Source organism: Urocitellus parryii, chromosome 7 (assembly GCF_045843805.1).
Source record: "Urocitellus parryii isolate mUroPar1 chromosome 7, mUroPar1.hap1, whole genome shotgun sequence".
Taxonomy (NCBI): Eukaryota; Metazoa; Chordata; class Mammalia; order Rodentia; family Sciuridae; genus Urocitellus; species Urocitellus parryii.
The window spans coordinates 28,442,111-28,455,943 of record NC_135537.1 but is presented as its reverse complement, the minus strand read 5'-3'; the positions used below and the strand labels follow the sequence as shown (position 1 = coordinate 28,455,943).

Sequence of the window (13,833 nt, the reverse complement as noted above, 5' to 3'; positions counted from 1 at the left end):
TGTTTTTGGAGCTTTCAAAGGCTTTGCCACTATTGGTTCAATTTCTGTGTTCTGGTTGCTTTCCTTGTTCTCGGGCCCCAATTCTTTCCTCTTACTCTTCCACATCTCTCTCTCTTCTTAAATTTGCGTATCTAGTCACAGATCACAGGTACTGTCTGCTGCCCTAGCTCTATTAATACTATATAGGTACTGCATGTATTCAAGAGTCTTGTTTATTTGACATTCAAGGTTATGTATTCTAGTTCCTGAATCAAAACTTTATAATATATGTGTAGTTACAATTTTTGCTTTCATGTCAGTGATAAAGACTTATAAATTATAATAGCCAAGAAGTTGTATTAGAAAGACTGCACTATAAAGGACCTTCCAGAAAACAAGCAGCTGTTATCCCAGCAATGTCTTTTAATTTTTTTTATTAGTTGCTCAAGACAATACAATGATCTTGACATATCATACATTGATTCAAATAGGGTATGAATTCTCATTTTTCCACGTGTACAGATTGCAGGATCACATTGGTTATACAGCCATGTGTATACATACAGCAATACTAGTGTCAGTTGTATTCTGCTGCCCTCCCTATCCCCCCCTCCCCTCTCCTCCCCTCCCTCCTATCACCTCTCTCTACCCAAACTACTGTGACACTTTTCTCTCTCTCTTTTTTTCCCTTCCCCCTCACACCATAGTATATGTATTTTAATTTTTTTATGTTATTGTTATTTTTTGAATATAATATTTTTCAGTGGATATATTGTTTTTATTCTATTCTTTTTCAAGTCATTGTTATTTCTATAAGTTTATGTAATTATTACACTTATGGATTTAATGATTTTTTTTATTATATATACAGGCATAAGATCAATTAATTCATCATAAGATAGGTTAATTTCCATTTCCTTACGTTTTTTTTTGTTCTTCCTTTCTTTTATTAGAAATACGTTTGGAATGGACCTCTTATTCATGTAGGTTTGGCTTTTATTAAGTGTATTTCCTTAGAAATCATTCCTGTGAATAGGGTTGCTGGGTCAGAGAACATAAATGTCTTTTTAAATGAAAGAAAAAATGTTAAACTTTTAATGCTGCCAACTATGCAAGTTTATGAAAGTTTTACAAAGGCTTTGAGCATTGGCTATTCTAATTTAAAGATATTTTAATACTTTGATGATTAAATTGTTACTTCAAGGTTGGTTTGACTTGTTTTTGTGTCTATTTTTTTGTTTTGTTTTGTTTGAGCTAGGTATTAAACTCAGGGTCTACTGCTTGCTAAGCATATGTTCTACCACTGAATTACCAATAATCCCATTAATTTGCTTTTCTTTTAATATATGCTTACTCGTTGTGTTTTCTTTTGTATGGATTCTACTTACATTATAAAGTGTGTACTTCTCTTCTCCATCCATCCTGAAAGTTAAAGCAAATTCCACTTAGGAGGAAGGGATTTTATAAATATAAATAAATTACCCAATACCAAATTTGGTACTGGGTATTGAATCCAGAGATGCTTAACCACTTAGTCACATCCCCAGGTCCGACCCCCTTTTTAAAAATTATTTTAGAGTCTTACTAAGTTGCTTAGGGCCTTGCTAAGTTGCTGAGGCTGGTCTTGAACTTGCAATGATCCTGCCCCAGGCTCCCAAACTGCTGGGATTATAGGGCTCCATGCCCAGCTGGGATTTTATGTATTTTTTTGCACCAACACATTATTTTGATATATTAACTGTATTCTAGATTGAATTTTCTAAGGAACTCATACCCTTGATTACATTTAAATTTTGTTTTGAGAGTTTATTTTTCATTTTTGTATCAGTCAGTAGAAATGGCATAAAATTTTATTTCACTTTTAGATAAGTATCTTAAATAGCACAATGGAGGTCTTTTGGACCATGGAATTGAAAACTATATCTAAGGAACTGGACATATGGAATACCTTTTATCAAATTCCTGTTATTTACTGGGCATCCACTTGAACCATGCATTTTTAGAAACTTTGACACAATTGTGACCTGGCTCAGATCATGCCAGGAAAAAACTTTGCCTTCTGGTCTGGGAGAAAGAATAATGGGTAATTATAATAAGTACACTATCATAAGAGAAACAAAATGAAGAGGAATTTCCAAGGTGTTGTCTCCAGAATACCAAAGGAGGTCAAATGAAGTGTGAAGGGAGGCATTTATTCTAACTTGGTTAATTAAAATTGGCTTCCTAGAAGAAATTATGCTTAAATAGAGATCTGAAGGATGATCAGGGTTTTCCTGCTGCATCTAACAGTTAGGCATATGTATATGCACTCTGTTGTCCTCTTTGTTATTATTTTTGGTCTTTGTGGGTGAGCACTAATAGGGAGTTTTTGTCTTTTCTCAGAGGCATACATCAGCATCATTGGAAGAGTCCAGCCCCATGGAGAGAAGCCAGGCAGAAGCCCCGAAGGCCAAACTCCTCTACCAGGAGGTGTGCTTGGCAGCTCAGCAACTTGACCTTTTCCTTCAAAAGGGAAATGCCCACAAAGAGGTATTCAAACCGCACATCCTGGCCCTCAGAGATATAGTTCAGCAAGCTTGCATTAAACTCATGTTCTTATACCCAGTGGCTTATGGCAGAAAGGCAGAAGAGCTGTTATGGAGGAAAATGTACTCTGATGTTGTCATGCTGCTAATGAAGGACAACAGAAAACTCACACACACTTTTAAACACTGGGAAGGCCCCTTGCAAGCTCACCTGAAAGGTGGCCTTAAATTCTATGAACATCTCTTCCTGTTCCTCCAGGGTCACTATGAACTGAGGTTACAGAGCTGTATAGATTGGCCTCACAGTGCAATCCACTTGATTGGCTATAAGAAGGTAGGACCCATGTCAGAGGAAGAGGTCACCTGGGCTCAAATGGCCTGCCATCGCTGCCTGCTCTATTTGGGAGACTTGTTCCGATATCAGAATGAGTTCCTAGACCTGGCCACTAAGGACTTGGCAGAGAGATGCTATTACAGAGCCCTGTCAGTGGCCCCATGTATGGGAATGCCCTTCAACCAGCTGGGAGCTCTCATGGGGAGCAAGTACTATAATGTTGAAGCCACATACTTCTATCAGTGCTGTCTCCACTCAGAAGTACCTTTTAAAGGGGCAGCTTGGAACCTCAAACAGCTCTATGACCATGCAGGGAAGAGGTACAGCAGTCTGAAGAGGTACCAGGGAAAGAGACTATCTCGAAGCCAGAGGCAGTGTTGGGATAACAAGAGGCTGCTGGTTAGCTTCCTCTATCTTCAGAGCCTCCTGCAGCCTCAGAAGAAATTCAGAGTGGCCAGGTTGATAGCGCTGTGCCAGTTGGTTCTGGAAGACTTTCGTCTCTGTCTGTCTTATCGGCTGAGTCCACCTAACCCGTGCCAGGTTTCCACACAGGGGAAGCCCCCCAAAGGCTATCTGTTTCTCCCGGACCTCCTCATCTTCCAAATGGTGGTACTTTGCCTCATGAATGTGCATGGCCTGAGGAAAACAGGCTCAAAGCAGCACAAGCCAGCTGTCATCTTCACCCTGACCCTCTTCTCTCATCTAATTCAACATGTCAATGCACGGATCCAAGCTGAACTCCAGAAAGGGAAGCTGACTCCAGACCTGGCTGCCCCCAGGGCTGGAAACCAGGAAAAAGAGCCTGGGAAGGGTCAACCAGACTTTCCAACCCTGGGGCCCCACCACAGAAGATCCCAGAAAAGCCATCCGTGGTCATGTGCTTGTAGTGAGGGTTACGGCTCTGAGGCTGGTTTTCATTCCTGCTGTGACTCTGATGAGACAGAAGATGAGGAAAGCACCTCCTTGAGTTCACAGGTCCACTCTGAAACAGACAGTGAAACTTCTCATTCGGATGAAGGAGGGAATGGATCCCTGTACTCAGAAGCAGTGCAGGAAAGCGAGACCATATCCAGATACAAGACTGCCAGTCCCAGGCATGAAACTCCCAGTAGTCTCCTCTGCCTCCTGAAAACAACTAGGCCTGCTAAGCTGCCAGGAGGACATGGCTTGCACCTGGCCCCTGCCTTTAGTCGCAGTGCCCTGAAGCTTCAGTCTGAGCTAAGCCCTGCCTCTGGAAGTAGCTCTGGCTTTGAGGAGGATATGAGCAGCTTTCCTGAGACTGAGAGGCACACTGGTTCAGATGTGGGGCAGAGTGCCTCCCTTGACCAGTCTTACACAAGTCTCCAGACCATTCAAAAGAAATTTAAGGTTCTCTCTGCAGAGGGACTGCTTCCCACCATCAAGGTGATCCTGGGCTGGCTCTGCACCAACCATGACCTCCTTGCCTCCTATTGGCGGAGTTCTCTTAGCCTGTGGGACCACCTGTGTGTGCTGCTGAACCTGCTGCCCTCGGTGGGTGACCTTCAGCAACCAGACCTGGGCCTGTCCCACCATCTCCATGATTTGATGCAGAGCTGTACAGGCCCACACACCTCCAGATTCCTGCATCTCCCTGAGGACATTGCCCTGTTTCAGCTCTGTCCAATGCAGGCTTCCCTGGAGACAGTGGGATTCAAGAAGGACCCACCTCCACTCAGTAACCAGGATGAAGCTGCCCTGCGCATCTGTTTCCTGAGAAGTTTTGGCCACTTTGCAACCAGACTCCCAGGACAGTTCCTGAGGTTCGACTCTAAGTTGGGTGTGTTTGTGAGCAGTACACCTGGAGGATCAGAAAATCCATCTCGGCAGCTTCCTGAGAGAACTTCCAGGATCAGGTTTTCCAAAGACATAGTCCAGCTCTGGCTTCAGCGTGAAGTGGTGCTTCTGGAGAAGACCCTCAGGGGCCCCCAGACTCGGTCAGCTTTGACCTCTTACCTATTTCCTGATCCCAGGGCCCTGTGTGAGCATCTTCCAGTTATCCAGCAGCTTGCCACAAGTGGTCAGTTTTTCCTCATCATACCAAAAATTGTGGTTGACACACTGTATGTCCTGAGAAGGGAAGATCGAAAGGTCTTGGCAGCCATCACCTTCCTAGAAGGTGAGCTGAAGAGAGGGAACCAGAACATTCTGTGCCAGTCCTTTGTGTCTGAGAGGTTGTTGAGGCCCAGGATGATCAGGCCAGATTCTGATGCCTGGGACCTCTTTAATATTCTCGACTTCTGCAAAAGTCTGCTGGATTCATCCAGGCCAGGGACACCTGATCCCAGCAGCATGGTGACTATCATCACTGGCATCTGTTTGGACAACCCGAGGAATTTCTCGTACCCCCTGCAGCTGGTGCTGGGGACAGCAACCGAAGCGGGTGTGGAAATCAAGAACATCTTGCACTTCTACAGAGAGTGGAAGGCTATCAGCTGACATGGCCATCTCTCTCTCCTTCCTCCTCCTTCAGCATTTATGGATCATAATTCCATGTGTTTCTCTCCTGTAAGCACCTAATGTTAAGGTAGATATTGTGTGAGTGGATATCTGTGTCTACCCCTAGTTAGAGGTTTAGTTTACCAGCTTCCGGAGGCCTTCTTATTTCTGTTTTTTTTGTCATCTGGGCTTGATACCATGTTCTCTTTCTGAAAATATCAAGATTGCCTCAGCGCTTAGTGTTCTTAGGGTAAAGCAGCAGCTTCAGGACTTGCTCCCAAGAGCACACTTAGCTCTGTGAATGTTCTAATTTGCTTAGCTTTGTATTGTGACTTGGAACTTTTAATGTTGTTTTTATGATGGAACTGTGCCTTCGATTGTAGGTAGGCCTCTGTCATCTCTGAAAACTCAATAAATATAAAACTAAAATTCATGACTGTGGTGAAGGATTTTATTGCAATTTCTGGTCATGGCTTCCTTATTCTATGTTTGGTTTAGATTTTCACTTTTGGGTAGAACTGGGTCAGTTGTCCATATTGCTATAGTAATGATTTTTGCTTTTATGTTCCTCTGAACATAATAGGAAGACCTTCAAGGACTGGCAGATTCAGTTCTACTTTTGTTAACCTGGGAATAGATATTTCATGGCACTACATTGGCATTTATTCCTGTATCCGCTCAAAATTTTCAACTTTGGTTACCATGAAATTTGTCTCGTGTTTTTTTTTTTTCCTTCCTGGCTCTCAGATATCTTTTGGTACATCTCTTCAACTTCCTACTTGGTACATATTACAAGGAAAAACTTCCTACAATTAGTGAAATGTGGACGTATATTCCTGTCAATAATACATGAAATTAAAACCCACAACTTGGGCTGGGGATGTGGCCCAAGCGGTAACGCGCTTGCCTGGCATGCACGGGGCGCTGGGTTCGATCCTCAGCACCACATAAAAATAAAATAAAGATGTTGTGTCCACTGAAAACTGAAAAATAAATATTAAAAAAATTTTCTCTATTAAAAAAAAATACCCACAACTTGATCTCACAGAAATGTGTTGAAAGGATAAAAATCAACATCTTCCCCTCTGATAATCTCCAGTGTTCTTCACTGATAATCATCACATTTTAAGGCCAAACTTAATACTCTGTCAGGATCCCAGGTTTTTGAGGCCCTCCGCAACATTGTTGGCTTCTCACAGCCTCAATCCAGCTGCTGCCCTCACGTGCTGAGAAATCCCATGCTTAGCTCATTGTGCACTCCTGGGTTCTCATGGTTTTTCTCAGTTGTCCTAAACTGAGCCTCTGTGTTTCAGTTAAACTTCCTGTCACTTCCCTGTCTCAATTTTTCTCTCCTCCTTCCAGCATTTTATTATATATTTTAGAAAATTTTGACAAACTAAAAATTTAAAAGCCCAAATGTGGTTTCTCGTTTCTCTCCTGACGTTATAGCTTTTGTTGTTTTATTTATACCCTGTCATGTTTCTGCTGCATACATGTTTTTTTTCTATTTGTAATTATATTCAATAAACATCTTCTGAGCCTACTTTATTTAAGTTACAAAAACTTCTAATATTGTTGCATGATCTTCCTTGCCTCCTTTAATTGTTGCTTCCTATCATTGTTTACTTAAGTATTCATTTTTCTTTTAAATATTTTAGTATTAGATTATTAACAATTATGTAATAAAATTTTTTGTATCTGAATTAATTCCTTGAAATAGATGATCAGCAATTGATTTATTGAGTGGGGGATTATTAGTGTTTTATACAGAAAAAAATAATAATTCATCACTATGGAAGAGTCCCCCTTTCAAAAAACTTGGTTGACAGGTTCTGTATTGCATTTGGAAACTTCATCTAAATAATAAGATCAGGGTGAAGCCGCGACAAACTAGGACAGGGCTTTCTGTCAATATTGTAGATATTGTAGTTGTGTCTCATAGTGGGTTTGGGTTCCTTCAGGCACATACTGTCCCTTGCTGCTAGAACTGGTCATTTCAAAAGCCCCTGGTGGCTGCAACACTGAAGCAGAACATGCCCTCAGAGATCAGCAATGTGTGGCAGCAACAAAACCATCCAGAGTTTGGCTAATTAAAAAACAATAATTTTTACATGCAGGGAACATGGCTCCTGTTGTTTCCTGTAATATTCCTTGCTTTCTCTTAGGTATTTTTAAATTATAGGTACTTAGCTGGCCATCAGCAGACACCCCCATTCTGAGCTCTGGAAAACAGTGAAGAGCATTGACTGATGTTTATGCTCTAGGTGTCTATTGTATGGCTTGCTTATTACTGGTTGCCATAAAAAGAATCTGGCTAAACTCATGGAAAATCCATGAGGCAAAGAGAAAGTGAGTATATTATTAAACGACTGGACCTCATTTTGCTTATTTAGAAGATGAGCACATTGAAGTCAATCCCTGCCAGTGGAATGAGCCAGGCAAAGTCCTTTAATGAATATCTTAGATTACTTATTGTTTCTTCTTATTCTAAAAGTATTTTTCATCTAATAATACTGCCTTTTGGCCTAGGCCTCCTGTGGAATTGTGGACACGTTTATCTCAATCTATGTCTCCTCTTAGCTTTCTCTCCTCTTCATTATTGAGGAATGATATACTTGATAGAAAGAATTTTTAAACAGTATAATGCCTACATTTTAGTATAGGGATGGAGAATCTGCTGAGAAAAATAATTCTAAGAAGCTTGTGCCCTGTCATGGGACTTTCTGAAGAAGTAGCACTATATGTTCAATACACGAGAGTTTGTCACCAGTTGAAGCTACTGCTTAGATGGCTTTAGTGGGAAGGGAAACTTCTATGAGCCAACTGGCTTCTAACTTTCTTTTCACCCTAGAAACTATGGAAGAAGGTAAAATCAGTGCAAAACCTGCAACTAATAAGTGATTTACCTGATACTTTATTACAGATATATCTGACTGACAATCTATCCCAAGTAGATCTGGCTTGATTATAAACACCCAGAAATGTAAGAAATGTATTAAGTAGGCAGGAAAAGGGAGTCTCAGTGAAGGTCAGCAAGAATCTAGAGGATGGTGGGCCACCTGGATAACCTCCCTCTTACCCTAGCATAGTGTCATGGTGATTAACAAATTTTCACCTTTATCCAGATGTTGCAGGGAAGAGAAAGTGGGGTAGGGGAGCAACACCCCCAGAGTACAAGTTTTAGCTTTGTATTGAGAGGATATTCACCCAAGAAGAAACTGCTTCCAATGGGAAGACACTGAGTTATTTTTACTAAAATTGTCCACATTGGCTGAAATAGTTTGAAGGTAAGTTATGACCAGACAATAACTACAGCTGGATATCTCTTTCATACATATGAGGTACAGGGTGTAAAATTTAGTCTCCCTATAAATGTGTGCTATATGTGCTTTTTAGGCAGCCACAAGCTATATTTATTGAGGTTGAATAATATAGTTTGACTATAATAATTTTCCTGTAAACTTAAGACTCATATTTCACCTGCCTTTTTATATCTCTGCTGGAGTTTTCCATATATCTGAAATTCAACACATCTAGAAGTGAAGTCATTATTTTTAAACTAGACATTTTCCTTGTGGTCTTTAAGTTGAGAAGTGGCATTTAGGTAAGTTTAAAACAGTGGTTCCATTTCTATCTAATAACTCTCCTTCAATGAAAACAAATGATAAATAAACACACACACCAAAAGAAAAGAAAAGAAGCCATATACATGTATATATTCTTTTCAAGGAATAGGCTTATGGTTGACAAATCTGAATCTGCAGGCAGGGGGCAGGATGAAAGCCTTAGGTGGGAGATGATGCTGCAGACCCAGGCAGAATCTCTTTCATCAGGGACACCAATTTTGCTCATAAGGCCTTTATGATCTTTCACTGATTGAATGAGGCCTACCTCATTACTGAGATAGTCTTTACTTAAAGTTGGCTCACTGTAAACACTATATCTACAAAATACCTTCACAGCAACACTAGATCAATGTTCAATTCAATAATCGGGTACTTAACCTAATCAAATTGATCCATAAAACCAAGCACTACACATCTACAATTTCTCAACATTTTTTGAGTGATCAGTAAACATTCATAACAACATATGGAGTTTATGATCAGTTTCAGATACTGTGTTTGCTGCTGTGGATCAATGAAAAGGTAAGACATTTTCTGTCCTCAAAGAGATCAAAGTTCCTAAATAGAAATTCATACATTATCAAATACATCATAGTCACTGAAGTATGAACAAGATGTCATGGGTTGGAGAGGTGATAGTGAGAGCGCCATAGAGGGTTTTCAAAAAATATGCTTACCTTAAGTGTTTCTGGGTCTAGTGTTTCAACCCATCGTCCCTACTGTAGTCTGCGTCCTTGTCAACGGAAATTGACAAATTGCTGTCTCTGCTTAACTGATCCTGCCACCTGCGTCTGTAGTCCTGTTCCACCTCCACCTGGCCACCTGTGTTATTGTGCTCTTATGTGCCTCATCACATCTGTCTCTTCATTAAAATGTGCTCATTGCAGGTGAAGTCCAAATGCCTTAGTATGCTGTGAAATATTCAGGATTAGATGTGCTCAGTATATTCATTCTAACTTCATTCAGCAGCGTGTCCTCTCCTTCATACACTCTGTTCTCCAGCACACCACGCAACATTTTTATCTACTCATATCCAAATATTTTTGCACATCATTCCCTTCATCTGGAATGCCTCCTTTTCCATGTCATCTAGCATGATTTTATTTATTTTTCTAGACTCATTCCAAATATCTAAGTATCTCGGGTAATTTTTTAAAAATATATTTTTTAAGTTGTAGATGAGCATAACTTTAATTAATTATTTTTTAGTAGTGCTGAGGATTGCACCCATTACCTCCTGCACGCTAGGCAAGCACTCTACCACTGAGCCACAGCCCCAGCCCCTCCTCTCAGGTAATTTTTGAGTGTGGCTCATTCTTCTCCCTTCTGTCCTTTCATTGTATATATTACTGTATTGAAATTATTTGTCTTTCTTTCTTACTAAACCACAGGCTCCGTAGTGGAAAGAACTGTATTCTTGTATTTGGCACCATTCTCCCCCTTATGCCTGCCCCAAACTTAACACATTACATTTTTATATTTTTCAATAAAAAATTGCACTTTTTCCTTAATTGAGGTCTTAATGTTACTATAAGTTCTTTTAAAGAACATTGAAAATAAAGCCTAATAACGGTTAGAGGCATTCCTGACAATTAGGTATTATTTCTTGCTTTTGAGGTCAAGGCTGCACTCAAACTTGGAAGATCTAAATTTGAGTCCTTTATCATTTTTTTCTGTAATCTTTTTTTGGTGGGGAGGTACCAGGGGTTCAACCCAAGGTGCTTTACCACTGAGCTACATCTCCAGTACTTTATATTTTGAGATGGGTCCTGGCTAAGTTGCTGAGTCTGGTCTCAAACTTGCAATCCTCCTCTTTCAGCATCCTGAGTCACTGGGATTACAGGCGTGCAACACCACACCTGGCATTTTCTCTATACTCTTTTTTTTTTTTTTAAATAGGGGCTCTTATTTTATTTTAAAAATATCTGTGACTTTATTAAGTTATAATTGACAAATAAAACTGTATTAACTATGTAAAACTATGTGATTTGATATGTGGGTATGTGTATACATTGTGAAATGGTTAAGCCAAGGTAATTACAATGCAATCTTGACGAAGCTAGTTCATTCCTCTGAATTTGTTACCCTCAAATGCCATCTATTCCATAATATTAAGGGAGTAAAGTTGGATAATGTGAAAATTTTGTAAGAGAACTCCCTATACAAAGCTGCATCCTGCACAGTGATCTTGTAGACCCCAAATACATAGAAGATGACTCATTCCTTTATCAGATCACTTTTATTGCATTTTGCTGATTTTTCCCTCTTCTGTAGTTTGGCCTATGATAAAAATAAATTACAGTTTTTCTTTGCCAAGAGACTTAAGGAAACTGGTATATTCCTTTCTTATTTGGTTTTGTTGAGTCAAGATAAAAGGATGTAAAATCTGATGATTTCATGGTAGGTTTCTTACTACAAGGTCATGTATCATCCTTTCTACTTATCACTGTGTATCTGAGAGTAAGGTTTAAGTGAAAGTAGGAATTATTTTTCACATTAGAGACAAATGCTGAGTTTTATTTCTGAAGTGCACATTAAATATGTTTCTTAAACCACTTAATGAGCTTTTATCTATTATATGATACAAAAGACATAAAAATATATTTAATAATAAAACTTTTATACAAAACTGATGTATTAAAACATTCCAATGTGAGAACAACATCGTACCTTATCAAGAAATGCCATAAAATGTATTGACTTTATTTTATGGATTAGATATATTAAATAGAAAACTTCATAAAAATGGACATTTGTGACTCTTAAAGTTTCTTCACATAGGAAAAAGCAATAATGCTAACCTATTACAATTTTAAAGTTATTGCAACTGTGATTCTCAAAATAAATCATATCTATAGAAATAAATCGATCCTATCAGAACACTCAAAGTTCTGGTCCGTTGCTATAAGCTTTATAGGAAATATATTGTTGTTGTTGATCTACTAAACTCACCTTATGCTTTTATCATTCTCAAAGGAAATCTGAGAGATCATCATATACAGATGTGTAATCCTGAAGTTATTGTGAAATCAAAATGAATCTTAATATGCCAGATAGAATTCCTTATCCTTTTCAATTATGAAGAATTAGTTCTAATGTTCTATAGCATGATAAGCTAACTATATTGATAAGAATTTATTATGAGTTTTGAAATAACCAGAACTATTTTATGGTTCCCAATTCATGGCTTGAGGAGATGGGAATGGTAATGACTTGGTCATTACATGGTTGAACATGTGTAAAATTGTCATACCATACTCCATAATTATATACAAATACTATGCCAATTAAAAGTAAAAATTTAAAAAATGTAATGTAAAAAATATTTCAAATGTAATTGTTTACAAGCTGCCATTGAATCTTAACTCTTCATAAATCAGGAGAACACTAAATAGTTTATTCTGAGGATGTCTGCCTTGATTTGCTGCACACATATTAGTACTTCTTAGCTCCCCAGGAAATGCCAACACACTTATTCTAAACTTGAAGATTTTCTTCAAGAAAGGCTGTGCCCAATGCAAGTGCTTTTTTTTTTTTTTAATAGTAAAGTACAGAGGAGTGTGTGTGGGCTTTAGAGTGGCCATTCCTGCTTTTGTCACTTCTAAAGCCAAGATAATGGGTGAGTCTTTTATTCTTCTAGGTTAATTTCCTTACAGAGTTGTCATGCAGACCAAATGAGCCAATAAATATAAAGCACTTCCCAGGGTACCAGGCACATAGTTGCAAAAATATAGCTGTATGTTATGGCTCTTGAATTATTATTATAACTAGAAGGCCTGACTGATTTGTTCTGTGTCAAAACCTAATAGAAACTGGGTGTGGATGTGCACATCTGTATTTCCAGTGACTTGGGAGGCTGAAACAGGAGGATCCTGAGGTCAAGGGTCAGCCTCAGCAATTTAGTGAGACCCAGTCTAAATAAAAAGGGCTGGGATATGGCTTAGTGGTATTCTGGGTTCTATTCCTGGTACCTTAAGGGGGAAAAAAAAGTGCAAATGGATGTGATTTTGAGCACAATATTTCTGGATGAACATCAAATTCTATGTTCTCATTTTATGAGGAAACTTTTGCCTTTGATTTAGGACAAGCTCTTTTCTTTGAAAATAAGGCATCTGAGACCTGGAGAGATTAAGTGATTTGTCAATGGTTACAGCAGGGGGTGAGCAAAATAGAGGGTTCCATTTGGCTTGTTCTTGGATGGAAGCAGGACTCACAACTTATATTTCCTTTATCTCATTAGTCACACACATTTATATTATAAGTACAGGAAATGAGGTTGAAAATTTGAATTGTTTCTGATATGACATTAAAAGTATTAAGAACTCATAAGGGTGAATATAATATCTTGCAGAACAGAATATTACTGGTAATTTATTGTCATTTTAAAATTTTCTAATAAAAGGAAGGTATAACAGACTGGAGGCATTTATTTATAACTAGCTGACTTCAATTCATTGTTATGGTATCCAATTTAAGCATTCCCCCCTCTGCCCTCTGAGAACTCAGTGTCAGGAACGAAAGTTGGCATTGAAATCAGAGCAGATGTGCAATCACTTCTTTCTCTCTAGCTTGGCTCAAACTATGGTAGAATCAACAGTCTACACTGACACAGTTTCTGGATCACCACCTTAATGCCATTCAGAATGAGGCAGTGGCTCAGAAATCCTGCTCCACATGGATTTGTTGGCTGGAAATACTGGAAGGAGCAGAAAGGCTGAGTAGGCATGTGGTGAATAGAATTTGTTTTCTTGGTGTGGGACTGTTCATGCCATCTCTTTCAGGAACTCTCACGAATGGTATGCACCTTGCTTATATTGTTTATTCTATGGATCTAACCCTGTTTTCATTTTCTTCCCTGGATGTAGAAAGCCTTCCCAACAGAAGTACCTATTCAGCGTGTGTGCACACTTTA

The 13,833-nt window shown here is 39.0% G+C and overlaps 1 pseudogene; it reads left to right on the top strand.

The window, feature by feature from the left end:
- The first annotated feature begins 2,388 nt into the window (after positions 1-2,388).
- On the top strand, positions 2,389-5,295 carry LOC113179823 (nonsense-mediated mRNA decay factor SMG5 pseudogene; annotated as a pseudogene).
- The last annotated feature ends 8,538 nt before the right edge of the window (positions 5,296-13,833 follow it).